We start from the raw sequence: 12777 nt of genomic DNA, 5'->3' as shown, positions 1-12777 counted from the left end.
ATTTAAAAAAAACAGTTGTTGATTAAAAAACACACTATATCGGATTCATATCGGTATCGGCAGATATCCAAATTTATGATATCGGTATCGGTATCGGACATAAAAAAGTGGTATCGTGCCATCTCTACTATAAACTAGGATGTTTGACTACGTCATGAGAGATGTGAGCTCATTTTCACTTTGATGTCAGCAACATGTCTCTAAAAGTTTGCAAAATGGTGAACAAGAGGCTGGCAAAGTACTAAAAACAAAGAGTTGGCAGCTACTCAGGTGACCTGTCAGCAGGTCGGTCACATGATCAGGGATAAAAACAGCATCTTAGAGAGGCAGAGCCTGAAAAAACCTGTGGAGCAGCTTCAGAATAGTGTTCCTTACTGTGAATCATCTACAGAACATCATACCATCAACATACTCAGAGAAGCTGGAGGATTCTCTGTACGCAGGCTGGCAACTGTGACCTTCAGCAGCGCTCTGCATTAACAACACGAGTGCACTGCTCATGAACACTTCCACTTCCACAATGCAGGTTACAGCTCCATCATGATGACGCCACGTGTGGCCACAATGGAGAAATGTGCTCCTTTAAAACTGATCTGAGGTCGGACCTGTGCAAACACGGACCGCGTGAAGAGGAGAGGGAGCGTCCGGCTCGTTATCAGCGCTCAGGTCAAAGCCTGATCAGCCTGGGGGGGCATCAATCCTTCTGGAGCTGGAAGCAGGCACATCTGGAAAGGCTCCATCAGTGCTGAAAGGTGTGAACAGGTTTTAGAGAAACATCTGCTCCATCCAGATGTGTTTTTCAGGAAGGCCTTTATATTTGAGCAGGACAACGCTAAAGCATAGACTGCATCTTTTCCAGCAGCACAGCTTCACTGTGTTTTCACACTATGCTCCTTCTGATGAAGTCCTCTGCATTTATACTAGAGGTGGGGATCACCATACATCCCACGATACGATATTATCACAATACTTAACGCATGATACGATAGAATTGCAATTTTTTAAAATATTTTGCGATATTCAGATTCTGTACATAAAGGTAAACTTTATCAATATTCATTTTATCTAATATCAAAGCCTCGCACTCAGTCTTTCTCTCATTTCAGTCAGTTTTATTGTTGACAAACTGAACGGTTTGTATTACAGTCTAGTCCAACTTAACTGAGTGCAACCATCTGGTACAATTATAGCTATTCTGAACTATGCAATTTATGAAAACTATGCAGCCCATTCAGCAACTGAAGAATTTGAAAATAAATTAAAACAAAATATAATTTTACATTAAATAAAAAAAGTTTTAAACTTAATTAAAATAAAACATGTCTTAAATTAAAATAAGTAAACTGTCGTGTTTATTGCTGCCAAAAAACAAGTTAAACACATTTGGACAGTGAAGGAATGTCAGGATTCTTGCTCAGAAAAAGGAGCTGATCAACATGCTCTGAAGTCAGAGCATGTTCCAGTCCACAAAAACTTTTTTTGTAACAAAATATCGATTTCTGCTGTCCCTGTATCGATACATTATTAGCAAACAAAATATCACGATACTACACAGTATCGATTTTTTCCCCCACCCCTAATTTATACCATTACCTGTTTGCTCACTCACCTGTAAATACTTTGTCATTCTATTTGAATTTAAAGTGATACTAATAAGTAATTAAGTAATGACTACTTTCACTGCTGTACTCTTAAATATTTGAGATTTAAACAACTCTCTATCTCCTACAGAGAAACACTAGAAAAAGGAGAAACACAAATATCATAATATATCAACTGGAAATCATGGTGTAATACTAAAGTGTCATTACAGGTTACAGCTCAGGTTTAGAGTTCATAGTAATAAAAAATATCACCACGTTTAAATCTAGTGAATGATTTACAGCCACACCCAGATTTATCATATCACAGGATAATTTTAATGTTGAAGAAATATTTTAAACATTTCTATTACTGTGCGGCGGCTCTTTATTTGTGTTATGAGGTACAGTATGTTTTTACAGAGCACCGCAAGGGACATTGGAGGAAAAAAAATGAAGATGAACTTTTGCGAGATCTCGCAAAAGTAACTCGGGAGCTATGTCCCAATTCCTAGGAGGCATCCTTCACAGGCCGCATTTGAAGGCCGATTACATCACAGCCAGGCGATGAAGGCTGTCCAAATTCTAAGGCTGCTTCAAATGCGGTCGACAAATGCGTCCTTCATTTCCCCAAATTTGAAGGATGGGTTGAGAGTATCTTTCATGGCCCAACCTATCCTAGAATTCACAGCGCAGCCCAGCCAATTCCAGTTTCCAACAATGGCAGCTGCTGCATAGTTTTAATATTACTCTTTCTGGGTCACAAAATAAATTTTTAAGATACTTTCAGGCGAAAATGTAGGTGTGGAAAATTCAAATGTCTGCTCGATTATCAAGACATCACATAATTGCAAAAGTGCTCCGATGTTTTCGGAGACATCTGTTACCTACCAGCTCGATAGCTTGCCAGGGGTTCAAGGCTCACCAGAGCTGACGAGAACAGCCGACTCCCAGCAAATCGTTTTCAAACACCCCGCGATCTTTCACTACTCAGATTATGATATATAAGTCACTTAGACAACTTAAAAATGTTATTGTTTGGCTTTTTTCAGTGTTTTATTTGTTCCTGAGTAAATCAGTTTGACTGAGATTAAAGTTATAGTTTTCACACAGCTGAATAAATGTCAAACAGAAACTGATTAAACAGAAGTGTGAGATGGTAGAGAATTTACTCCATTGTCCTGTTATATTTTAGATAACAAGGAGCAGATGGCTGAGTTTATTGACGTCCACCGAGACAGCTGTTAATGCAAATCTGAAGGTTCAACCGTTCCCTATTTCACAGCCTCGCACTTCCGGCCTTCTCAGTCTTTGGAGGAAGGACGTAGCTGGGATCTCGCTCCTGAGTTACTTTTGCAAAAGAAACTCGGGATCTCGGAAAAGTTTTGCAGGATCTCGCAAAAGTTTATCTTCATTTTTTTTTCTCCCGTCCCTTGCGGGGCCCCGTATTTTTTAACCCAGTTATAAAAAAATAAATAAATAAAGCAGGATTTGGACATTTTTTATGAACATATCAAGGTCATGACTGCCAACAGAAACCTGCTTGACCTCAGGCTAATGTCCAGTTAATTCTAACCTCAACATTACAGCAAGGCTCTGTGCTTGGCCCAATGTTATTCTCATTATATATGCTCCCCCTAGGCTTAATCTTTGAAAAATATAACATTTCTTATCACCTCTATGCCGATGATATATAAATATATTTTCAATTAGATGATGACGACATTGCTCCTTCGTTGCACGGCTTCCTCGAGTGCATGAGAGAAGTCAGAGAATGGCTTTCAGGCAATTCCCTTATCCTGAATGAAAAGAAAACGGAAATTGTGGTGTTTGGCAACCATATACCTTTGGTTCCTTTGCCACATCTCTCTCTGACTCAGTTAGTGACCTAGGGGTCCTGCTGGATAGCTCTTTCAAATTTAACAAACAAGTGTCCTCAGTAATCAAATCTTTTGCCAACTGCGCCTTATTGCTAAGGCTAAGCACTATGTCCCTCATAAAGATCTTGAAAAGCTCATTCATGCTTTTGTGACTTCTATATTGGATTACTGTAATTCTCTCTACTTTGGTCTTCACTCCGCTCTCCTTCATAGACTCCAGCTTGTCCAAAATGCTGCGGCTCGCCTCCTGACTGGCACTAGAAAGCATGCCTCTATCACCCCTGTTCTTATTGATTTGCATTGGTTACCCATAAAATATCGCATTGAATTTAAAATATTGTTGCTCACCTTTAAAATTATTAATAATTTAGCTGGTCTATATGTCCCTGGGCTAGCCCTCAGGTCTTCAGCCCAATTACTCTTGACTCAGCCTAGATCTAGACTTAAATCTAGGGGTGCCTTTTGCCTTATTCTCTTTTATTGCTGTATAATTAGTGCCCTCAACCTGATGACACATGTGGTAATTTGTTAATAGTCTTTTATTTAATCATGTCTTAATTTTCCTGTTTTTATTGTAAAGGAATTTGGTGTACGGCTGTTTTTTTTAAACGTGCTATACAAATAAAGTTGTATTGTATTGTAGGTTAGCTTAAGAATGTTTTAAGCTAACCTAGCTGTACACTGTTTACCTGGCCTGCTATAATTTATCCGTGTAGCAGCGTGGGTATAAACATTACTTTGTAACCCATGCAGCTCTGTTGAGATCATTTTGTTTCACAGACACACTGGACTCCCCCTAAACACTTGGAAACACTAGTGAAGCATTTCAGGGTTCTACACAGGCTCTTTAGCGATTTAGAACCAACTAGCTATCCTGCTAACCAGTTAAGCTCTTTTTTCTTAATTTAAGGGATGATCGCTAGTCCGAATCAAATCACCAAAAGAAAATGTTACCCTGTGTTTGCTCCTCTGCACAAATGATTAGCTCATTAGCTGCAGTGTCCTGTTGATGTTCTTCTTGTCCTTTTAACAGTAAATGTGAAAATCCCAAGTCTCAGTGAGGAACCCTGAGTGCGGTACCATTCAGAAACTATAAGGGGGCAGCACTGAGCATTCCTCACACAAATGCACACAGATAAAACAATGTGTGCTATGAGCCAATGCTAAAAAACATAGTAGTTTCCTTTGTGGGGACACTGCTTTTTGGTCCGTGCTGGCAGAGGTCCCTGTGATGTGACCGTGTAAACACTCTTTGTCCCCACAACATCATGGTTACCAGAACACACACAAACCCTCTGCTAACCAATAGAGCAGCTGTTGTTGGACAGACACCAAAACATCAGATTAATGTGACAGAGGGGGAGGAAAGACTGAAGGAGGAGAGAACGAGTAAGAGAGAGGAATTGCAAGCAAGGAGGAGAGAGGGAGGTGAGAAAAGAGGAGATGAGGAGGTGATGGGAAACAGTGGGATGAGTCATCTTTGAAGAGCCAGAACATAAAAAGAGAGAATAAAGACACAGCTTACACATTTAAGCATCTTCGTGGTGAAACAGCAGCCGGAGGAAAAATATAAATGTTCAGGTGTAGCTGCCGATACCACAGACTCACAAACAGAGCCCATCAGACACGTTTATTAGCTCAGTGTTGAAGCAGTTTCCTGTTATGTGTCTGAAATGAAAGAGTGGGTGTGTTTGTATGTACGACTATAAAAGAAGCTGAGGTTAGATGAGAGTAGCACAGTGAGAGTGGATGCACTTCAGAGTGAGTCAGTGCAGCCATGCGAATGTTAATGCAAGGCTGTTTGTCTTCAGCAGGGAGACTGCACTGCTGCCGGCCGGCATCCTTCTTTATGTTACAGTGCCATCACCCCAGATTATTACAGGATTAAAATATAATTTATGTCCCATGATCAAAGTTTCTGACATGAGGTCAGTGCTAATCCCTGTGAACCTAAAGCTCAGGCCGTCTGGGATTTTCAAGAGGGAATTAGGCTCCACCTACCTGCTTTTCAAACCTTCTGTTTCAGAGGCTAAACGAATCAGAAGTGGAAGAAAGAACTCATCTGAAGCAGAAGAATCAAAGGAAAACTCTAAGAGCTGCTCCTTGTTTGGCCTCTGTCCCAGATTATTCATAGTCATCAACTGGATTTAGGTTTATAAATTGCTAACCAGCTGTGTAATTTATTAACCTTTATTTAACCAGAAAGTGAAGCTCCAGAGCTTAAGAATCTCTTTGGTGAGGCTTTCCTGGGCACAGAGAGGCTGGGAGGAAGAAAGCTCAATAGAAAACACAAAAGACCCAGAGCTGCCCGGGTTCAAGCCCACAACCCTCTAACTGCCCGTGAGTCACATACACTGGAACCAGACACTGTTTATAGGGTAGTAAATGTGTAGTGAAGTGAAGTGGATTTAGTATTGACTGTTTAGTTTATGTGTATATGAGCATATAAAACGCTCAGCTGAGATTACACAAATGAATTCATATGATCTAATGACAAAAACCTCCATAACAAGGACAACATGAAGGGACAGAGAGGAGAAAAGACAGGAGGAGAGGAAGGAGAGAGGGAAGGAGAGAAGATGATGAAGACTGAGAGAAAAAGGAAAGGTGAAGCACAGAAAAGATTAGGAAAGAGTGAAAGTGAGAAAATTAGAATCCTTCCACGGAGGGCAAAATCATCTCCTATAATTACCTCAGAGCCCACAAGACCACACACGCACGCACCAGCGCACACACAGACACACAGACACACACAAACACAGATAAGAGGAGGAAGGGAAATCCTCACCAAATCCATCCAAAATGTTGCCAGCCCTGAGCTCAGGATGTCGCTCTCTCTCACACACGGACAGGAACAGACTGATGGAACTGGGTTACAGACAGAGCGAGGTGGAAGCGTGATCAGACGATGAAGAGAGAAGAAAGTGAAACTGAAAAAAGGAAAAGAGAAAAAAGCAGACACTGAAATGACAGAAAAGAAATAAATCAGAGATAAGATGAAGGATTTTCCTTACCATGCAGATCTGAACAGATTATATAGAAGCTGTATGTGTGTGTGTGTGTGTGTGTGTGTGTGTGTGTGTGTGTGTGTGTGTGTGTGTGTGTGTGTGTGTGTTCTAAACACACTAAACAACAAGCCTTCGGATCTTCAAAATAAAACCAACGACTTTATTTTTGCCTGTAGGAGAAACTGATTCACACTACATTTTCATCCATCCATCTAACCCTCCATCCAACCATCCAACCAACGACCCATCCATCCATCCATCCATCCATCCATCTTCTTCAATTTATCTAATTTAGGGTGGGGTGTATGGGGCCTGTCCCTGCTTGGGAAAAGTCCTCAATGTACATTTAAAATGAAACCTCGTTTTAAAATCCACCTTTTTTTTAAATTCAAATTACATGTAGTGATTTTATTCTTTCATGTTTCATTTATGAATCATGAGAAACTCTGTCCTGTGAAAAAGAAGGCACTAAAAGTGTGAGCAGAGAGAGTTTGATTCCCTCCACTGTTTATTTACAGATTTTACAAAGAAAAAAAAACTCTTTTCAGCTTGAAGTGATTCTGTTTTTTTCCATTTACAGTGTGAACCAGAGAGGTGCAGCAGGTCTTATTGTGCTGCTTGTGTTCTGAGCTGACTCAGAGTGTTTAGACAGGGCTTAGTTACTGAGGAGAGAGCACACACTATACTTTTCTCTGGAAATTCAGAAACCAAACGGAGACTTATTACTTTTTTATCGACATTTTTACTTTGGGTTTACTGGCTTCAGTAACTCATTGTTTGTATGGGTGTCAAAGGTCACCATTCAGCACATAATGAATATTTAACAAAGTCAATTGGACATTATCTCTCCAGGAAAAACAAACCACGGTGGGAACAAAGGAAGAAATATTGATCATGTTACTTCAGTAAAAAAAAGCAAACTTGTGTCTGTATTAGAGATGGACCGATCCGATATTACGTATCGGTATCGGTCCGATACTGACCTAAATTACTGGATCGGATATCGGAGAAAAATAAAAAATGTAATCCGATCCATTAAATATCACGAAAGCACCTCACAAAACTTGCAACACGCCGTAACTCACCTCAGAACGTTAGCACGTCGGAGCAGTATGCATCACGTGATAGAGCGGCTGTGGCATGCGGGACCTGTCGGTGGTCTGGATAGCATGTGGAGCTTCGCTAGCAACCCGGCATTTCATCTCCGACAAAGTTATCCCCGAGAGAAGTAAAGCAAGTGTGTAAGTCCATCTCTGAATGTTTGTAAAGCATTCCTGCGTTAAGCTTAACAAGCGATATATGGAGCGACTGCCTCTCCTGCTGCTACTTCAATCATGAAACTGCTTAACGATCAGCTGATCGGCTTTTCTGTCGCGAGTCCGTTTCTCTAGTTTGTTTTTGGCCCACTTTGCACCAGAAAGAGGAAACCAGCGGCTGAACAACAGCAGCACGTTTAAGCTTGATAAGCTGTTGTTAGAATTTATTTAATATTACTTTCTACTCGAGGATCTTTTTCTAGCTGACGGCTGGTAACTGTGCAGGGGCGGATCTAGCAAAGTTTAGCCAGGGGGGCCGATAGGGCATTAACAGGGAAAAGGGGGCACAAAGACATACTTTTCTTTCTTATTCTCATTTAAAATGTCTAGCTTTTAATAAATAATTATCTGACACCCAAAGTTTTAATCTGATGTAAAATGAATAGAAGTCCATTACTGTATATAGTAACTATTAAGTCTAATATATATACCCTAGTAAGCTATAGTACTTTTTCCTTTGGGAAGGTACCATCTGTGCAGTCTGCAATTTTGTTGAAGAAAGATGTTGAATCTATTTAATATTTCTTGAAAAATAATTGATTTCTGTGCATTTTTTTTCACACTGCATCAAATTAAGGTTGATTACGTCGATTAAGCATCATGAGGTGGAGGGTGGGGGGTGGTTCCCTATTTTTTATTTATTTATTTTTGTTGTTGCTGGGAGTTGGAGCCCTATTAGTTAGGTTGCTTAATATTTCTGCTAAGTACTCTTTAAAATACCAGAATAGGGAGGATGGTGCAGGTTTAAGTTTATTAGATTGATCAGTATTGCTGAACTATGAAATATTTTTTTTGCATACAGGTATAACAGAATAGCTTTAGTGTAGTTGTTGTTTTAAACTTGAGTATGAACTTATACAAAATGCAGCAAGATATTTAAAAAACAGTTGTGTTGATAAAAAACACTATATCGGATTCATATCGGTATCGGCAGATATCCAAATTTATGATATCGGTATCGGTATCGGACATAAAAAAGTGGTATCGTGCCATCTCTAGTCTGTATTAATAATTAATAATGCAGTGACATGTGATTGGGAACTATTTTGGTAACTAAACAGTTGTGAATGTGCTGAAAGTGTGTGGACGGTCACAACCATCAGCTCTCTGCCCCCATGTCAATAACATGACCCCCAGATGAGAGATGGTGAAAACATTAAAATCCCCTTTAATGCTGATTATTCACAAGGTTACAAAAGATCCAAAACAATTCAGGAGTAGGAACCTGAATACCAGAAAGGAGAGACTCAGACAAACTCATCACGTAGTAGGGACAGCTGAATCTTATCAAGCAAATAAAAGGAAGTAAAACCTGAAACCTGAATAAAACAGGAAGAACGGCCTTGACACAAAGAGACAACGACAAGTCAGAAGGAACAGAATGGGAACACAGGAGGGAACTAACAACCCTGACATTGTTTCAACCTAAACTAAGAATTAAAGGCTCAGACAAGAAAAAATTCAGGTAACACTTTATAATACAGCCCACAACTGAAGGTGTAATTCCTCTCTAATTAAATGGATTAAATAGATACTCAAAGGTAGAATCCGAGGGACCGCTCCAGCCTTCGTTTGTCTTCGCTGGAGGGTCCGAGGGACCGCTCCAGCCTTCGCCTGCCTTCGCTGGAGGGTCCGAGGGACCGCTCCAGCCTTCCGTTTTCACTGGAAGATCCAAGGGGCCCGTCCAGCCATCAGCGTCGCCTGCAGAACAGCAGCCGGTGCCGTATGCGCTGGGCATGAATCAAACATTTTCTTTGGGGTTACATGTTTTAAATGTTTGATTTTTGGGTGGGGGGAACTGTTACGATTCGGTGTTGTCAGTGTTTTGTTTTAGGCGTGACGGTTGTGTTTCCTGCTTTACTTTGAAAGTCTGTCTTATCTCAGTGTGTTCAGTTTACGCTTCCTTGTCTCGTCAGTTCTGATTTGCCCCAGCTGTGTTTCCCTCCTGTTGTCCATTCCCTGATTGCTCCCTCTATGTATTTAAGCCCTGTGTTTCAGTTTGTCATGTTCGCGATCTTCCCCCCCGGTTGTAAATAGTTTGGTGTTTTGATGTAAATAAATGTCTTATTTTGCTTTGATAAAATAGTTGTCGATGCTTTCGTTTTGGGATTTTTTTGTGGAGACCCGTAGTAGTTTTTTTTGTTTTGTTTTTTTTTCCCTTATTTTTATTTTTTCTGTGTTGCATGCCGGTTGCCTAGGCCGGGGTGTAACAACAGACTGTCAAAGTAAAACAGGAAGCATAACACTGAGATGCGGACCTGACACTGAGATATAGAGACATGAAAAAGGCACGGAGTAGGCATAACACTGAAAACAGGGAAGGCATATAAACAAAACCTAACACTGGAAATCAGGAGATACTAAAGAACTTAGGGAGTTAGGAATACAGAAACAAAAACCAAGAGACTAGCAATGACACATCATAATGAAATCAAAGATTAATAATAACACAAAACACTAGGTCAGTGACCCAGGACCGTGACAGTAAACACTGCAGTGGTGGTTACTGTCTTCTTAGTCTGGATTACTGATAACCCACCTCAATCATTTTCTCTAACAAAAACGTTTGTGCAGAAGTTCATGTACCTCAGTGAAGGTTTGTGTAGCAGCAGCCAAACATCAGATATTTTGAAGAAATATCACTGTTCTGCTACTTTTCTTTTAAATATATAAATATACACACATTTAAAGTACATTTTGAATTGTAGCATGACGTTTTAGACTTTGTGAATGAATCCCCTTGAGTTTTAGGTTTTAGTTTTAATCTAAAGGCCGTCAGACTTGTCAAGCAACCTGCTGACTGGGTGCTGCTGGTATCAGATAGGAAGGTTATAAAGAACTGAGTGTTTGTATTCGGTGACCTCAAGATTTACTTGGAAGGTGTGATTCATACAGTAGAACAACGCAGGGCAATGCTGCTGTTTGTGCTACAAACTCTAAAATGTTTTTCTGTTGTGCCATCTCAGGTTTAGGACACGAATCAGTCACATGAAAACACTAAGGACTTGGATCACTGGCTTTATAACCCTGCAAGAGCAAAAATCAAACATTAAATAAGACAATAATTTGATAGTAAAATAATTACCTTCCATAAAATCTAAAAGCTTTTGGGTGGTTCAGCTTGGACCTCTTGCACTAATATACACATGCAGCTTTGATAAGAGCAGCATGTAGGTCACACCTAACCTTTTGTTTGACTGCTGGAACTGGAGATATAAAGCTGAGCTTGATTCTGTGATTGCATGGCTTAGTCCCATTCATAAAGTTCTTCTTAAACTCGTTGTTGTGGAAATGTCCTACCCCATCATATTCTGATGGTATCAGCCCATTATCAGCTGTTATTAGTCCCATATGGCAATAACAACCCAAGTGGTGAAGGAGACCGTTGTGCAATGAAATCCATGCAGCATAGGGTTGTGTTACAGAGAGTAAAATAACACTGAGATACGAAGGTCGTCATTAGTTTTTTTGAAATTAGAGTGCTTTGGTGCCTAAATTTAGTCAAATAAGGTTCCTGTTCAGCATTGCGAAACAACCACCAATAACTGCCTACTAGTAGAAGAATCAACGGCAGTATTTATGGAACTGATAAGAACTGATAATGGCCATTCAGTGTGCTGATAACATTCAATAATACTCAAACTTGTTTTCCCAAATTAATAATAGAAACCAAAGAACTTTGAAACGGGTAAGAGTCCGTTCTTCCAGTCAGCATTAAATTACTCGCAGCGCAAACTATGTGATAAACTATTGCTGTTAGCTAGGAAATGTATTCTCATTGACTGGGTTAAGGATAAGCCTCCCTCTGTGACTTTGTGGTACAGGGAATTATTTAAAGTTATTCCTCATGAAAGAACTGCTGCTGTTTTGGAGGAAATGAGGATCTGTTTCTCAATGCTTGGTTCCCTTTGCTTTTTTATTTGTTAAATGATCTGTCCAACTGTTGAGGGGGGGTGGTTGCTTTTAAGACGTCCTCAGGTAAATAGGAAGTGAGCGTAAAGGACAACAGTTCACTCTTGTAGTTTATCTTTTTTTCTAAATCTGTGGGTAAATGGATCAAAATCTATTTATTTTCTCTCTTTTTTTCTTCCTTCTTTTTTTGTTTCTTTCTTTCTTGTTTGTTTCTTTCTCCTTTTGGGTTTTTTTTCTTCTCTTTTTTCCACCATATGTGTGTTTGCACAGGTATATAATGACTTTAATTTAAGTGATTTGGGGGGGGGGGGTTCTCTTGTTTGTCTGCTTTGTTATGTTTTTATGCTTTCCCTGATAATGAATAAAAACTGTTAAAAGAAAAAAAAAGAAGAAAAAAACAGCGTTCATTGTTCTGTATCGAGTGTACAGCTGATAGATGACATTTTTAAAAACTGATTAATGAGAGCTAGGGAGATGGAGGTGAAAATCAAATCAACGTTCTGGTGCTATAACTTCTGATGCACCAGTTTCTGTGTCACTGTTTGACTTCCGTAAGAACAGTTGCTTGATCCTGTATCAGAGGCCGATGTTGATACCGACTTTAGCCACTGTGCTACATTGGCCGCGCAGTATGTTTGGGGTATGATGCTCCAGTTAAAGCTGACAGGTAAGGCTCAGGAGATTTGTTCTGGCTCATCCATTAAGGACAGCCTCTCTTATAAAACTTGTGCTATCTGCCTATACGTAGCATTTTATGGGTCTCCGACAAACATCTGGCCAAATGTACACTGATCTTGCCAGAGAGAAGGGGAGCCTTTTTCGTCGGTGGTGCTCTGCATCCAGGCTACTGACATAGCCGCAATGCTAAGGCTAATGCGGGTAGAGGAGTTCAAAAAATTCAGTTCCAGAGTCTATTAGAGTCAACATAACAAGTAACCAAGCACAAGTAGGTCAAAGGTCATCACCACAGCACCCCAACAAAACTATGGTACTGACATTTAAGGTGGAATGTGTAAGGTCCATCTGGCCTTTAACCTTACTACTGTTGTTGCAGGTGGTGTTGAAGCAGAAGCACTCACTG

Source organism: Diplotaxodon limnothrissa, linkage group LG2 (assembly GCF_057381915.1).
Source record: "Diplotaxodon limnothrissa isolate DT_005_m linkage group LG2, D_limnothrissa_male_GT1.1, whole genome shotgun sequence".
Taxonomy (NCBI): Eukaryota; Metazoa; Chordata; class Actinopteri; order Cichliformes; family Cichlidae; genus Diplotaxodon; species Diplotaxodon limnothrissa.
This window is presented reverse-complemented; position numbering follows the sequence as displayed.